Source organism: Heliconius melpomene, chromosome 15 (genome assembly GCF_056956725.1).
Source record: "Heliconius melpomene rosina isolate 202511_hmr_F chromosome 15, ASM5695672v1, whole genome shotgun sequence".
NCBI classification, from domain to species: Eukaryota; Metazoa; Arthropoda; class Insecta; order Lepidoptera; family Nymphalidae; genus Heliconius; species Heliconius melpomene.
Window position 1 is genome coordinate 5,705,864 of NC_140403.1, and position 16,983 is coordinate 5,722,846.

The 16,983-nt window shown below is 31.1% G+C and overlaps 1 protein-coding gene across 1 annotated transcript in view; it reads left to right on the forward strand.

Moving 5' to 3' along the window:
• LOC146531455 (4-galactosyl-N-acetylglucosaminide 3-alpha-L-fucosyltransferase 9-like) overlaps positions 1-14,873 on the forward strand; it is a 251,987-nt gene extending 237,114 nt beyond the window's left edge. The window contains exon 7 of the transcript XR_014878796.1: positions 14,844-14,873. The gene's annotated coding sequence lies outside the window, so the exon portion shown is untranslated. The remainder of the gene's footprint in view (positions 1-14,843) is intronic.
• The last annotated feature ends 2,110 nt before the right edge of the window (positions 14,874-16,983 follow it).

A 16,983-nucleotide genomic window follows, 5' to 3' on the forward strand; every position in this document is an offset into this window, starting at 1 on the left:
AGTCATGACTTAAAGTTATGGTTAATTTATTACCTGGTTTAACATAGTTATACATATATGTATCTAGCTATTCTATATTAATAAGTAGTAATGGATATGTAAGTAATAATACTATATATTAGATACCTGATACTTCCGGGTACTTGCATAATTGATTTTCAAAAAGTTTTTAGTCATTGAAAAATGCCGTAAAATACATACATACAAATTAAGTTAAATACATACAAATTAAACATATACTACAAAAGGTTTGCACCTACACCAAATTTAATTACCTACGTAAAACAAAACTTACACAACTAACTATTCAATATTAAACACAAACTGTTTTGTTTTTTTTTGTTGTTCTTTTTTTTCCACTAAGGTAAGTATTCATAAGATTACCAAGATAGAGATATATTGAAAGAATTCAAAAGCTTCGCCGTGAACATAGAAATTAATTTTGTATTCAATAGAGCTTGATAAAAATCCTCTATTTTTAGTCCAAGGGTAAATTTACGAAGGCGTGATAAAATTATTTTACAGGCGGTCTCTCCATAATCCTTGAGTGAACAGAGTCAGCACCCGAGTGGCTTAATTAGCACGAACTTCAAACTTTCAGATAAATATGCGATTTGTCTAGTTTGCAAAGATTCACAATTTTTGTTTAAAATATTATTTTAGTTTATAAGAGAATCTAGAGGTAAGACACTCCGTTCCCCACTTTCCGCCGAATTTTGGAGGCATTGCGTGTTGAGTGGCGGAACTCAACGCCGCCCTTTGCCTCGAAGAAACTCGAAGAAATGAAAAAATAAATTTGAAATAAATATTTCATTTCCTCGATTGGGGATGGGAACCCACAAACAGTCACACTTTGCATCCCTACGCCAGAAATGACCTCACACTCTTCACAGTAATGTGCTAAAAATAATGACACCATCACAAATACTTAAAATAAACAGACAAAAATAGACGTTAAATCGAATGAGCTGATCAAATAACAACTCGTCGCCATTACGCTTTTTACGCAAAGTTTCGCATTCGCGAATAAATCAAGTTGACGTCAGCAATTTACTTGTTTGACAGAATAAACTAATACAGGCTCTTATTATAATATGATTTTGCCTTTGTTTCCAAAGCTTAGATTTATTTTTCATTCTCGTATGTAAAATATTGAAACAATCTTTGCTTAATGTAATTTGTTTTTTTCTATAAAATAAAATAAATCAAAACATTTCGACACAAACTTCTTTTTTCTGTTTGTGAATTTTGTAAATAATAATTTTTGTTGGTTTGTAGGTAACGGAGTGTTTTAACACTGTGTTGTCTCTACCAATCCAGCTGTACGATCTCGATTATCGAACTGCCTCTCCTACCAATCCACTCTTGCTTCAAAATCTTTTTTGCCCTTCTCTCATCACTCATTATCTTAATGTGACATCCTCGCTCGAACCAGCCATTCTGTACATGTCTTCATTGCGAATTCGGTCAGCTAAACTTACTATGTATACCCTACGAAGAGCTTGCATGGCCATCAAATTTAATAATATTGAAACAAAAAAAGTACATACTCGTAGCACAGCTATTAAAAGTATGACATGATTTCTCTTTACATTTAAAAAAAAGAATAAATAACCATTTTCTTTATATAAAAATTACTTCTAGCAAAAACCTTAAAAGTCCTAAAATATATAAGTTGTTATATGTAAATGTAGGTAAAAATAATGTAACGTTGAAGAAGTCATTGACACATGCAACAGGGATCAAAATCAGCTTTGAAACTGTTAAGCTGAACTCTTTTAATTATTCTGAACTTTCCAAAATTTTATACTAACTTCGCCCAACGCCTAGAATTAAATCTCTTTTTAACCTTTGAAAAAAAGGATTTTCGGGACTTTGTACTTACGTGAATATTCACTTCGTACGTTAATTATTTTTTAAATAATGCGAGACAAAAACAAAAAAATTGTAAAGATGACATTTCAAATATTGTATCTCAAGATTATAGAAGAAGAGGAGAACGGAGTGTTAAAGCGCTAAGATCTCTTTGTCTACCATTTTTTGCCTTTCATTTATAACACTAAAAAAATATAGAGATATATTTTTTAAATGTAGCATAATTAAAGATAATATTAAACATAATAAGAAAATAATCTACCAGATGGATTCCAAGCTCTAAAAGGAGAATCGGCAGACCAAAACGGAGATGGCAGAACGAGCTGGACTATTATAGGCCTGACTGGTGATCAATAGCCCTAAATAGACCGGAATGGAAGATGTGGAGAGAGGCCTTTGCCCAACAAAGGGATGGTGTAGGCTAGGGAAAAAAATAATAATAAGAAAGCCGGAGAAATATGCAGGTTGTTCCCATCATGGTGTAGTTAAAGTTATTTGACAGGTGTATCTGAAAATGTGAACATAAAATATTAATATAGTTTTCTATCTCTAAAAAAATTATAACAATATTAATATTCTTATCTATGAAGAAAATAATAATAATAACTCACAAACAGTATCTGAAATATTGTTTTTTCTTTAAAATAAATAAATACATTTTCTCGTTTATGTGTTGTTGTAACTTTGTTTCGAACTCTCTAGAAATGTAAACGGTTCTCGTATTTACGCTTTGCTGGTACTATTTACGTTCAGCTTGCTACTAAAATAAATTGATGCCTTGTACTTTGTAAGGGTGCTAAATAAACTTTTTAGTAAAACATTTTATCTTATTAACTAAAATTATAGTAAGTAAGTAATTATAGTAAATTATAGTAGTACATAATAAGAAAATAATTTATTAATAAGAAAATAATTATGATAAATTTAAATCGTAATTATTATATGGAAAACACTCCTGTAATTAATCAGCTTCACGCTGTATCCCGTATACAGCAGGGTAGGCAGAGGAAATTTAGAAGACTAGAGTTAAGACACTTTCGTTTTCCACTTTCTGCCGAGGAAGCATTGCGTGTAGAGTACGTAACTCAACGCCGCGCTTTGCCTTCTTACCAGAGGGAGGAATAGAAAATATTAAATATTTTATTTCCTCGACTACGAATTGAGCCCATAATCCGTTGTGTTTACAGTCGCATGCTTGTGCCTCTATGCCACGATAGACATCACTTTTTTATTAAAATAGTAAAACTGTATTGAAATAAAGAATTGGAGCTTTTTTTAACTGAATGAAATTATGATAATTCCTTTATATGATATGTTGTTAAAGTTTGTCTCCGCTTCCATCAGTATAATTATATTGCTTGTCAACTTATGCTTTTGTGTAATAACATCTTGCGGGGCCATAAAAAAGTTTTTATTAGCGACCGAATTACAAAGCCTAATATTTCCCTACTTTAACAATGAAAATATATGGCACAGTATCTTTGTACCAGCACCGTATTAAAATATTTGTTTAGTATTTATTATTATTTATATATTATTTACTTGTTTAACCCGTTGTCTTTATAAAGAATACCATCACAAAATATATGTATTTCTTTTCTAGATTTTATCTCAAGTTGTTTTCATATTTGTTTAGTTCCAACGTTACTTCATATTTTCTCGGTATAAAATGTATATTTCATCAAGATGTTAGAAAATATTCTATATTGTAAACTATAAAAAAAAACCGATCGAATTCGAGTCGGACTCACATATCGAGAGTTCCGCACCAATTACTGTATCAACGGGAAATTCAATTTGACAAATTTTAATTTGTGGACATATTTATCTACTTATTTTGCATGACATGAACTAGGTGCATTTTTAATTTTGTTATGATTTTTTCTATAAGTTCTCTATAAAATTCATCAATCATCAATCATTTCTAGCCAAATTTCATAGTTGTAGGTCCACGAGAAGTAATCTATAGGTTTTCATTACGCTAATTTCAAGCTAGAAGTTTTATTTATGCTCTTTACAGATGAACAGACAGAATGTAGTGATAGAATCAATTTGGGTTCCGCTTTTTTTTCTTTCGAGATACGAAACCTTCAAAACAATATAGATTAACATAATTATCATAAATTAATTTACATAAAAATATGTATAATATTTTATAATATTCCATCTCTCTAACTTCCAGCTTAGATTTTAATAAAATATAAAAGGATCTTCTACGCAGAGTTTTATTAAAAAAATAAAAATAAATAAGAAAATATACAAGGTGAAGTATAATAACAGTATTACAGGATTACATATCTTATTAATGTATCGGTTAATCCGAGCGAGTGGAGCACTTTATAGGTTGATGCCTACAATCCTAATAGGATTATTGGTATTAGTTTACAATACCATCACTGACCCGTATTATATTCAAAACAAATATTCCAATTTTGTATATATACACGTTTTCAATTATCAATTTAAGTTTAAAATTCAAAATAATGGAAATAAACTCTCTACATTGCTTTTTCTGTAGCGGAAACTAAAATTGGGAAATTGAATACACCGCTCTCTCCTCTTTTTTAATACGTACCAAGATATTTATATTGAGAACAAAGTACACTGTAAATAAATATATCTTTTTACTAAAAAGATATTTTAATAGTTCTCGTTATTTATAACAACTCCATGTATTATATTATTTGTAGACTAATTTTACTGGTATAATAAATATAAGAACATAAGTTATTCCAAAAAAATGGTATAAATATAATATTATGGTATATTTCTGTAAAGACGGACTCATTACTTAGGCGAGGATCAAAGGAAGACTACCAAATTGTAGGCAAAAAACACCTAAGAGGCTTTGTGTGTAAATATTACATTACAGTAGAAATATTAAGGGTAGGTCCATAGCCAAGCTTGAAGGTGTCCCAGAAGCATTCCCACCCCTTCACATTAACTATAATGGTATAGAACAGTTCATTTAGAAGTAAAAGTTAAACTTGGTGGTCGTTAGCGCAGAAAGGCCCAACCATTTTGTAATTGTTCATGTAATGAAATGATTAAAATTCCTTATGTTAATAAGACCAGCAATTTTCTCAAATTTTAACCGTAAAGAATTCTCTTCTTCTTTATAAATGTAGGTAGTCGTTAAGTGCAATTTGTTTCAATTACCTACATTATTTATTTTTGCTATAAATGTATTTATTGTATAAATAAAAAGTTTTTTCATCTTCACCCTGTATTCCGCGCACAGCAGAGTATTCAGAGAGAACCTAGTGTTAAAACATTCCGTTCCGTTCAACTCAACGATGTGCTGGTTGTTTGAGGCAACAAAGCCAGAGCGAAGAATTGAAGATATTAAATATTTAATTTCCTCGAGTGGGGATCGAACCCACGACCTGTTCCTTACAGTCCCATATTTGAGCTTATACGCCACGATTGGATTCAATCAATATTATTGTAAAATAATATAATAAACGTTAGTATAATATGAAAACATCACCCAATTTCTATTTTTATTACAAGCAATCACGATATGCAATTCGCATACCACCTTTCAATCTACGTAATGTTTGTTTGCAACATTTTTATGGCAGTTGAAGCGATAAATAGTTCCTGCGTCGAGTTTGGGCAGTCGTGGATTACGAGGAAATTGTTGTTTTATTCCTTTTCCATATTTTCCATTCATTTTTACAAAATTCATTCGTAGATTTTTATATTAATGTTATTAAGAGTTGTTACATCTTAAGAGGCTATCGCTTAGCTGTTGGATCAAGAACCGGATACAGAAGACAGTATTACTTGAGACGGCACGTATTGTGCGGAGGTTCCTCTCTCTGGAGCCCTAGCCACCAATGGCTTGGACCCTTGTCCCGCCCTCGGAAGAGTGGTTTCTTTATATTTTTAAAAGTATTTTTTTATAATAATTTATATTTAAAAATTGATTCACTAATTTAATAAAAGTATATACTGTAATATGTATGTATGTATTTAATAAGGCTAAATAATATTTGTTTGCCTCATAACCAATTTAAGCCAGTAGGGCAGAGGTACGCACTCAAGGAAATTACATAACTAATTATGATCTGGTAACGAGGCAAAGTGCGGCGTTAAGTTCCGCCACTCAACACGCAATGCCTCTAGATTATGGTGGAAAGTGGGGAACGGAAGTATCCTAATGAGATCGGCGTCTTAACTAGGCTTAGGTTTCCTTTACCTATCCCGCTACGTGCGGGATCCAGCGTGAAGCTAAAAAATAACCAATAAATAAATCATTTATTCGGGTTTTAGCTCGACATTATTCTTAAGCCTGGTATATTTTTAAAAGTATAGCATTTAAATTAGGAACAGTATGTCAGCTAATAACAAAACTCAAATATTTTTAGACTTTTTAAAGTATAAGTCAGATCTATTTTTATGTCAAGTGACCTATTTTTATGTAAAAGGAAAATTATCGTACCTTTGCGTAGGCAGATGCACATGTTAGCAAATCTTTTTAGGGTTCCGTACTTAAAAAGAAAGGAAACAGAACCTTTTTAAGATAACTGTTGTTCGTCTGTCAAAACTATTTTTTAGGGTTACGTACGCTAAAAGTAAAACGAGACAAAATGAATTTAATTAATATGTATACTGAACACCGTAAATTTTAAATTGAGTAGTGGAACTTCCTTAGGGATACGTTCTAAAGCTTATCTGCAAGGTAATTACCGACGTAAGCCATACGATACCAACCAAGTAGAGCTATGAGGAACATAATTTCATTTTACTACGAAGCTTTAATTTAAATTGTACAAAATTTAGCTTTTAAATTTTAACAGTTTAATGTTATTGTTATGAGAATTTCAAGATAAATGATTTGCTAAAAAATTAATAATATAATTAACATATATGTATATATAATGTGGAACTGCACGAAATTCAATTAATTGAAGATCTCATTAAAATGTTAATCTATATATATAAAAGGACTTGTCCTCACTGACTGAGGTAAGACGCACGCACAGCCTTAACCGCTGATGGTAGAAACGTTAAATTTGGACAAAAGTTTACTTTCATAATCTGGACATCCACTAAGAAGGGATTTTGAAAATTTTAACTCTAAAGGGATGAAATAAGGGTTGAAAGTTTGTATGGAAATAAAACTAAATCGGCACCGATTCTTATAAAATTTGAAATTTAGATTTTTAAAAGTATTTAATTGAACACGTATTTCATCGTTTTCTAGAATTCTCCCCCTAAGGGTGCAAATAAGGGGTTGAAAGTTTGTATGGAAAAATCTTTAAATCGCCACCGATTTTTATAAAATTTTAAATTTAAACTCTTAAAAATATTTTATTGAACACATGTTTCGTGGTTTATTAGAATTCACCCCTAAATAAGTAAGCGAAGCTGCACGCGTCCGCTAGTAATATATAAAAAGGAAGACAAACTAATTCTGATAAGGATGATCTTATATTAGCTGTCAAATTTCACAATTCTAGGTTAACATGAACCTATTAATTTTGTATCTCTTTATACTGTCGAAAGATGCGTTTATTGCTAATTAAAGCTATTCTTTTTAGGATATAGATATCAGTGTTATATAATATACTAGACGAGAATAGCTAAAAACTAACTTGCTTAGAACAGCCTCCTCATCTCTTTCAGTCTCCACACCAAAATTATAATAGGCCATTCCACCACATCCGAACCCACAGCTATAATCATGTAGCCACTGGTTCTAATGAACTGCCAACATTGCAATATTTAGGTGTCCACGCGTCCATGCGTGCTAGGAATTAATGCAATTACCATCGCAGCTATTCCGCCGTTGCGCCCCGTTTAATGTGCTAGACAAATTTGATAAATATATTTAAGTGGGATGTTTTAATTATATACGTAAAGAGAATATACTCTCTTTAAATATAGCGTTCCTTTTTTTATGACACCCGTCAGACGTCTATAATTAATTGACAGGCACGTAGAAGATATTAAAAAAAGAATACGTGTGAAGATAAAAGCAATATAATATATACTAAAAACCGAAGCAGATTGGATAAAAATAATAGATAAGAGAGACGAATTAATTCATTCATTCATTCATCAGCCTTTCAACGTCCACTGCTGGACATAGGCCTCCCCTAATTCTTCTCCACTCCGTCAGGTCCTGCGCCCTTTGAATCCAGCGGATTCCCGCTGTCTTCTTAAGAGACGAATAATTAACTGTAATTGTCGTTTCTCTCATTTACAGATAACTTGTAACACTTTTGCACATAATATTGTAATTGGGCTTTTAATAATATTTATTACTAGCGGACGCGCGCAGCTTCGCTTACTTACTTAGGGGTGAATTCTAATATACCATGAAACATGTGTTCAATTAAATATTTTTAAGAGTCTAAATTTCTAATTTCATAAAAATCGGTGGCGATTTAAGAATTGGTCCATACAAACTTTCAACCCCTTATTTGCACCCTTAGGGTAAGAATTCTAGAAAACCATGAAACATGTGTTCAATTAAATACTCTTAAGAGTCTGAATTTAAAATTTTATAAAAATTGGTGCCGATTTAAAAAAAATTCTATACAAACTTTCATTCCCTTATTTGCACCCTTAGGGGGAGAATTCTGGAAAACGATGAAACATGTGTTCAATTAAATACTTTTAAAAATCTAAATTTCAAATTTTATAAGAATCGGTGTCAATTTAATTTTTTTTCCATACAAACTTTCAACCCCTATTTCACCCCTTTAGAGTTAAAATTTTTCAAAATCTCTTCTTAGTGGATGTCCAGATTACGAAAGTAAACATCTGTCCAAAGTTCACGTTTCTACCATCAGCGGTTAAGTCTGTGCGTGCGTCTTACCTCAGTCAGTGAGGACAAGTCCTTTTATATATATAGACTAGCGGACGCGTGCAGCTTCGCTAGCTTATTTAGAGGTGAATTCTAATAAACCATGAAACATGTGTTCAATGAAATATTTTTAAGAGTCTAAATTTCAAATTTTATAAATATCGGTGGCGATTTGAAGATTTTTTCATACAAACTTTCAACCCCTTATTTACACCCTCAGGGGGAGAATTCTAGAAAATGATGAAACACGTGTTCAATTAAATACTTTTAAAAATCTAAATTTCAAATTTTATAAAAATCGGTGCCGATTTAATTTTTTTTCCATACAAACTTTAAACCCCTATTTCACCCCTTTAGGGTTAAAATTTTTCAAAATCCCTTCTTAGTGGATGTCCAGATTACGAAAGTAAACATCTGTCCAAAGTCCATGTTTCTACGCACAGCGGTTACGGCTGTGCGTGCGTCTTACCTCAGTCAGTGAGGACAAGTCCTTTTATATATATAGATAATAAAACTCTTATTAACAGAGAAACAAGTATAATTAATAATAGTTATTTTTATTATCTTAAATAATGCTGGTTGTAATATAATAGATATATTTTTTTTCTTCAAATCAAAAAAAATGTATGAAAAATTTTGTATAATAATGCGTAGTTATACAAATCAATTTATTATTTTGCAGTTCATATTTTTTACTGGTTAAACATATAAAAAAAATTACATAGAATTTTTTCCATTGGTTGACCAAAATGAGACATTATCATTTCTTCGCTCTGCTGAACAAACTGAGGATGGATACTAGTTTTACAGACCATCCTCCCAAACTTTCACACTTATAAAAAAAAATAGAATATTTAACAATCCTCTACCTGTTTTGCAAATTAATACTCTATGTAAATTTTAGCAACCTTAAATTATAATTAAAAACCAGTGAAAATTTACATTGACAGATTTCAAATTTATGCGACATCACTGAATATTCATAATAGGATAATTAAGCATTAATTATCTACATCCATTAATAATGATAGCTACATTATGTATCTACAGGATCTCCACGAGGATAACATTTATTTAAAAAACGATTATTTAAAAATATATATAGTCTTTTCTTTCCCCGGCTTTTGCCAGGGTCTGCCTTCCTACTCAACCTACTCCACTTTGCACTCTTTCACGTCCTCGGTGGTTAGACCATTGGCTCTCATGTCCTGCATCACGACATCCAACCAGCGCTTTCTTGGGCGTCCGGGAGGCCTCACTCCAGGAACTGATAAAAATATATATAGTATAGAAATACAATTGTAATTCAAAATTGAAAAACTATTAGCAAAATTGAATGATTATTATAAAATATTTGTTTTACTCAGTTTCACGCTGTAATCCGCATATAGCAAAGAAATGATAATGTTAATAAATAATAATTCATTCCAATGAGTGGGAATCGAACTCACAACCGTCCCGTTAACAATCGCACGCTTGAGCCACTGCACTACGACGGCCACAAGTAATATTAGTTTTAGCATCACAGTATTTGAATAAAGCTTGCTTTTTAATTAATTTTGCAATTGCCCGTTATTTCTAACTAAACGAAAACTGTAGGTTTAAAATATCATACCTGCTATGTGAAAAAAACAAATATTAGTTTTTAAAATAATTGGGACAATTTTGAGCATGGGAGGGAATCAAGTCGAGTATCTATTTATATAATTTTAAATATATGTGTGATATGGATAATAAACTAATTAAAACTACCGTCATTTATATTTCATCTATCCCGCTTTTCGCGGATTTAAAATCTGGCAACACTGATGATAACCCTAAAATTAATAAACATAGGTACCATAACAATATTTTTTTAAATTATTTTTTTAAAATAAAATATATACACTGTTTCTAATTAGTTGACATAAAATTTCATCATTTCATTTCACCTACAGGATTTCATTAGATTGAAGCGAATAAAAGTTCCTTTAAAGCTCTTGAAACTTTCTACAGTTTCAAACAAGAGGTCTACAAATAAAGACTACATCAGAGTTATACTCTCAACAGTTTTCGAAAACTAAATTTAGAATATTACTAGTGTTTTCATAAATTTTGTATTTTTAATCATCCTTATGTTAAAAATAATAAAAATCTAATAAAAAGATGGATACTGATTTAACAAAAGAATTCTGTACTTAATAAAATTCTTTTGTTAATGTCCTTCTTCTGTGGCGGACTCTACGCCTCTCGCCTCTTTGCCTCGACACCAGAGCGAAGTGAAAAGTAGAAATATTGATTAAATTTCATTTCCTCGAGTGGAAATCGAACCCACTACCTGTCGTCTGCAACAAGTTCTCTTTATTACCGATCTTTTACCTGAGATCACTTATTAATGATATTAATAACTAATTTACTAAATTATTAACCCAAGCTTAGTAGGTCAAGACATAAGACAAATTACGTGGTCGGCCTATACGTCGTGTTAGATACATTACGTTACTGAGAAGGTCTTCAGTGTCCAGGTGACATAATTCAATTAGATTGCCAGCCATTCATCAGACCCTGGGGAAAAGCATGTGCCTTGACCATAAATAGGTTTAATTAATTATAGGTTAACGTTATAACAATGGATTGCATTAAATTTAGACTTAGATTCAATTTAATTATTAATGATAGACATTATTCGTTAATAATTACAATTTGGATGATATTTTAAGCATTAATTATGTGCAAAATTTTAACTGAGGCCGTCATAGCGCAGCGGCACATGGGTGTGACTGTAAAGGCTGTGGGTTTGATCCCCACTCGAGGAAGTGAAATATTTATTTACGTTTATATTTCCATTGAGTTCTGCCACTTAACCCGCAATGCCTCCAGAAATTGGCACAAAGTGGGGAACGGAGTGTTTTAACACTGGCTTTCCTCTGCCTACCCTGCTGTGTGCGGGATACAGCGTGAAGCTGATTTATTTTTATTTTTTTTAAATATCAACCAAAACAAATTTTGAACTTCCTAACGTTGATTTTATGAGTTGGCTCATAAAAGTGCTCTTTAATCTTAAGAGATCCTTTCTTTTATGTCAAGGTTTAATAATTTCGTAAGTAATTTATAATGTTGTCGTGAATATACGTAGATAAATTTTTCTCAGACACAAAGGTCTTCTTTTAGCAAAGAACAGTAAATTGGACGCTGAAAAACATCTCTGATAGGTTGGTCGCGATGAAACTAACTTACTCACAGAGCCGCGACGGCCCCAGGTTTTTGTTCCCTAAATATTTTATGATGCGTTTCTTTTAATATGGATTACTTAATATTTTTAGTCTTAATATGTGGATTTTTTCTGTTTTTTAATTGGCTCTGTCATTTTAGTTATGCGTTTGCGTCTAGAGCTTTCAAAAGCTTTCTACATAAATTAAAAGTTTCAGGTTTTTTTAAACTTATTAGCTGAAAAATAATATATGAATATGTTGGTAAATATTCATATTTGTTATAGTAATTGTATTTGTAACATATTTAATTTTATTTATATATTTCTTCAATTGATTATATGTGATTATTTTTATAATTATCATTTCAATTTTAATATTTTTCTAGAATCACATTATAGGTTGCTTGAACTTACTTAAGCTTGAACTTAAAAAAAGTACTCTTCAAATGGCTTCAAGCTATGTCGTATGGGTCCACAGAAAAAATATTAAATCCCTGAGAATTATAATATATATAAATATATAATAAATAAAGCTAAATTTAAATTCTTCTCCTAATCTATCTTCTTCCTCCTGGCATTAATCCCGGCTATTGCCAGGGTCTGCCCTCCTACTCAACCTACTCCACTAGTCTATGTCGTACAATAAATGTCAGCACACACACACACACGCACACACTCGCACACACTCACGCACACACGCACACACACACACCCACACAAACGCGCAACATATCACGCACTTATTCTCCACACCTTCCTCAATACTCATACTCGTACTTACGTATGTAACCGCTAGCAATAACTTTTTAGTAATTTTTAGCAAATCGTTATTGTACCTCCAAATTGTCATGTATTTTCTATATGTATCTATTTTCTCCTATGAATACAGTTGCTATCCTGTAATCCTCCTTGAACTATGGGTATACATCAATTTTTTAATCCCCTATCACAAGTGAGAACCTGGCGACTAGTAACACAGGCCTAGCTTAGTACAAGCGTCAGTCTCACATAACCTACAGATAAATGTAACTTTTTGTAAATTTGTTTTGTGTGAGAAATAAAGTTATTATTATTATTATTACTTTAAATGGACCTTAAGCAATATATGCAGTACTTCAACGAATATATTTTAACGAACAATTGATGACAATTTGAGCAGATATTGTGTTTTACATATCCATAAACATTGTGACCCTCACAAACCGCCATTTAATCCAACTTCTTTACATAAACTAACCTACTTTAATATTTAAATATTGAGGATGTAACCGTAGCTATAAAGATTGGAGAATTTACTTATGTTGCTATTGCTTTGTTACGTAACGCGTAACGGTATCAGTGTGTCAGGCTTCCCTTTCTCTCACGCATATAGTAGCGGACAGACGACTCCTCCTCTCTCACTCTAAAACACAGCGCTAGGCATATTTCGGACAGACGATTCTCTCTCTTCTCTTCACATGAGTCAGACCTAAGTCTGCAATATACATACATATTCAGTTAGCATATAGCCTAAATGCCAATAGTTACTTTTGTAGGATTAAATAATGATAAAAATTCTAATGTATATTCAAGAATTGTAATTTAACGAAGAAAAATCTTACAAAGACGAAGCCCCGTTTGTCTGTTTGTTTGTTGTGTGTTGTTTGAACCGAATCGTTGTGGAGTTCACAACCATTATATAGAAGCAATCAGATATATGTATATATACAAACTTTGCTACGGCGGCGTCCTTCTGATATAGGTATGTAATTACATTATCTAACGTTAAAATAAAAACCTTTTAAAGTGATAAAATTTTAAGCTTTATTTACTTGTAATAATATATACATACAGTTTCACGCTGATGGGAATAAGGAAGATATTTTTAATAGAGATATCAGACACTCACTATCTACGCCATGATAATGTAAAGCAAATAAGCATAGTAATATGCCTTTATTATGTCTTTAAAACCGTTTTAATCTTGAAAAAATATTTTAATTTGTTGACATTTAGGTAAATTATATTATTTTCAGTGTTTAGATTTACAAAATACACATAAAAAGGCATAATTAAATTTCGTAAGAAAAAGAAACAAATGACTTCGGGTACCCCTCCTATATTCCGATTTCCACATATAATCTCTTTTCTTGTTAACCGACTTCTGTAAGAAAAGGAGGTTATCAATTCGACTGTATTTTTTTTTTTTTTTAATTTTTTTTTTATGTTTGTTACCTCATAACTTTTAACTGGGTGGACCGATTTTGATAATTTTTTTTTATTTGAAAGATATAGCTTCCCGAATGGTCCCATTTTTTTTTGGTCCATGTCTGACAATGGTATCCATGAGAAAATCACATAAGTCTTAAATTTGCATTATGCATGTGCGCGATTTTGATGATTCTTTTTTTATTTGAAAGGATACACTTCAAGGATAATTTGGTGAAAGTTTGGTTAGGTTTCGATTATGGAATCCGGAGAAAATTGAGAAAGTTTGTTTTTTTTGGTCAAAAATTAATTATACTGTAATAGTTACAAGCAAAAACTTTTTAAATTGATGTCAGAAGTGAGACTCCTGATCGTTGCATTTCTTTTCAACCAATCTCAAAAAAGAGGATGTTCTCATTTTCAACCAACTTGAAAAAAGGGAGATTCCGAATTCACCCGAATACTTTTTATGTTTGTTCTTGTCAATATACCAAAATGTAACTTTGCACAAAAATAATAGCTAATTAAATGAAGTTTTACATAGAACAATCACAACCACTCGTTGACAACCACTACCACCACCATCACCACTCGTTCAAGAAGCATCATTTTAAGATCTACCCATCACTAAAAATCGTAAAATAAATTAATTTTTAACAAAAACAAAAACCGACTTCTAACAACGAACTAAAAAGTGAAAAATAATTATATAAAGATTTTATAATTTTGAAGTCGGTGTCAAGCTAATGCTACAACACCTTTACTACAATGTCTAATTACTAAGCCTGTTTGTTTTACTTGGCTAAAATCTTTATATAATTATTTTTCACTTTTTAGTTCGTTGTTAGAAGTCGGTTTTTGTTTTTGTTAAAAATTAATTTATTGGATACATAAATCACCATGAACACTGACAGAATCGACAATATACCATATTGGACATAGGGAAATACATCCTTACGATTTTCTATCTGTTGACTATTTTATTTAACATTTATTTTATTAATGCTTTTGTTAAAAAAATATAATATAACTTATATTTATTAAATACTAGTGGACCTATATAATATATATAAATATGTATAAACTACACGAATATTTATTAAATATATTTATGAAATTATTAATTATTCGTTTTCTAACAACAAACTTTGCAAATCGTTGCTTAGCAACGGCGGTTGTTTTAAACATGGCGGAATAAATTGCATGTCAAATTAATAAGTATTTTAATATATTGGTATATATCGATAATATTACAAATATAAGAAAAAAAAGTATCCTATGTTCATGCCGAGACCCTCAAGTATCTCTATATGAGTATTTTGTCACAATTAAATTTTTGCCCTCATTGCGTAAAAAACAGACAGACAGAGTTACTTTCGAATTTATAATATAGGTATGGATACCCAAATTTATTGTTATATGATCTGAATCCCGCAGACAGCATGGTAGGTATAGGGAACCTAGCGTTAAGACACACAGTACATGAAGCACATTGCCAAATTGTCACATTACACGGTACGTCGCCTTGTAGGAGCTTGTACGCCCATTAATTAGGCTGATTACGTGCATTTAAAACTAGGACTTAGTTGTCGACGCCTGATGCTTCTCATCTCCTTGGTACTGCTCTAACGATATTTGATAATAATAGATAGATATATAGATAGATATAGAAATTATAAAATATAATAATTACTTTGAAATTTATTTTATGTATAACCATAGTTAAATGCTAATTGTTGTCTATGAGTGGAGCTGTACTGTAAGCTAACCAATTAGAAACCACAGTTAATTGTGGTTACTAATTACCACCCTCATTACATTAACAAACATACAAATAAAACTATTTTATATATATTATATTAATTTCTATTTATAATTTAACATTGTTCAAAGTCTATATAAATCTAACATTTCCTATTACTAAATACTATTTTCATAAAATGAAAATGCTTTTGCTTTAATTGAGTTGGCATAATTAATAATTGCTTAACAATGGTGTTGATTTGTTTGCAATACGAGTTTTAGTAGTTCACTATATCGTGTATAGTTGTTTGGTGTACAGTTGTTAAGTAATATTATAAATATACTGAAGAAACAACAATAATAATTTCTGAAATTAAATTCTAATATATATATTTTTTGTGTACAAACCACCAATGAGTTACAATTTTATTGTAGGGGAGAGCGGGGCTAAAAGTTACCGAGGTAAGTTGTTCCGATGGAAATAATTTCGCGGAGAAAAGTGATAGGAATATTTAGTAAACATATAGTGAAATGCAATGTGATAGCGCACCCATGGCCAGCATATTGAACAATCCAGTGGCATCCGAAACCAATGGAATAGCACACGGGTGTCGTTGGTGCACGATTGTAAATATTTTTGCATTTCATATTTTTGGTCTATCTCACAAATTTTAACGATTAGCCTCGAGTATGTTAGTGTTTTTTTTACATTATATTACCTACTATTTCGGAACACTATTTGTAAATTATTTATGTTTTCTATATCTTATTTATATTTAATTTTTTTTCAACACGTGTTTTTGGGGCTAGATGTTCCCTTTTTTTGGGGCATGTTGTGACCTGTTGTTGTGACGAAAAACTTTCGCCAATTCATTTGTACCAATAATGGGATGTAAATATTGTAATTTTTCATACTAAAAAATAATGTAATTTAGTAACATGCGGACTTATGCTCGGAAGTCAACTCGAGGTTATGTGTCATATGAGTTGATGCAAAAAGCAGCGGATGTATTTTTCAAAGATTGCAGGAATAAGATAAAAACTGTTACCAAAGAATTACATATACATATTAAGTGCAAAAAACCTAAAGGTATAAAATTTGTTTATTATTTTGGTTTAACAAAATCAAAATAAGTTTTATTTTATGTAAAATTATCTTTTACTTTTT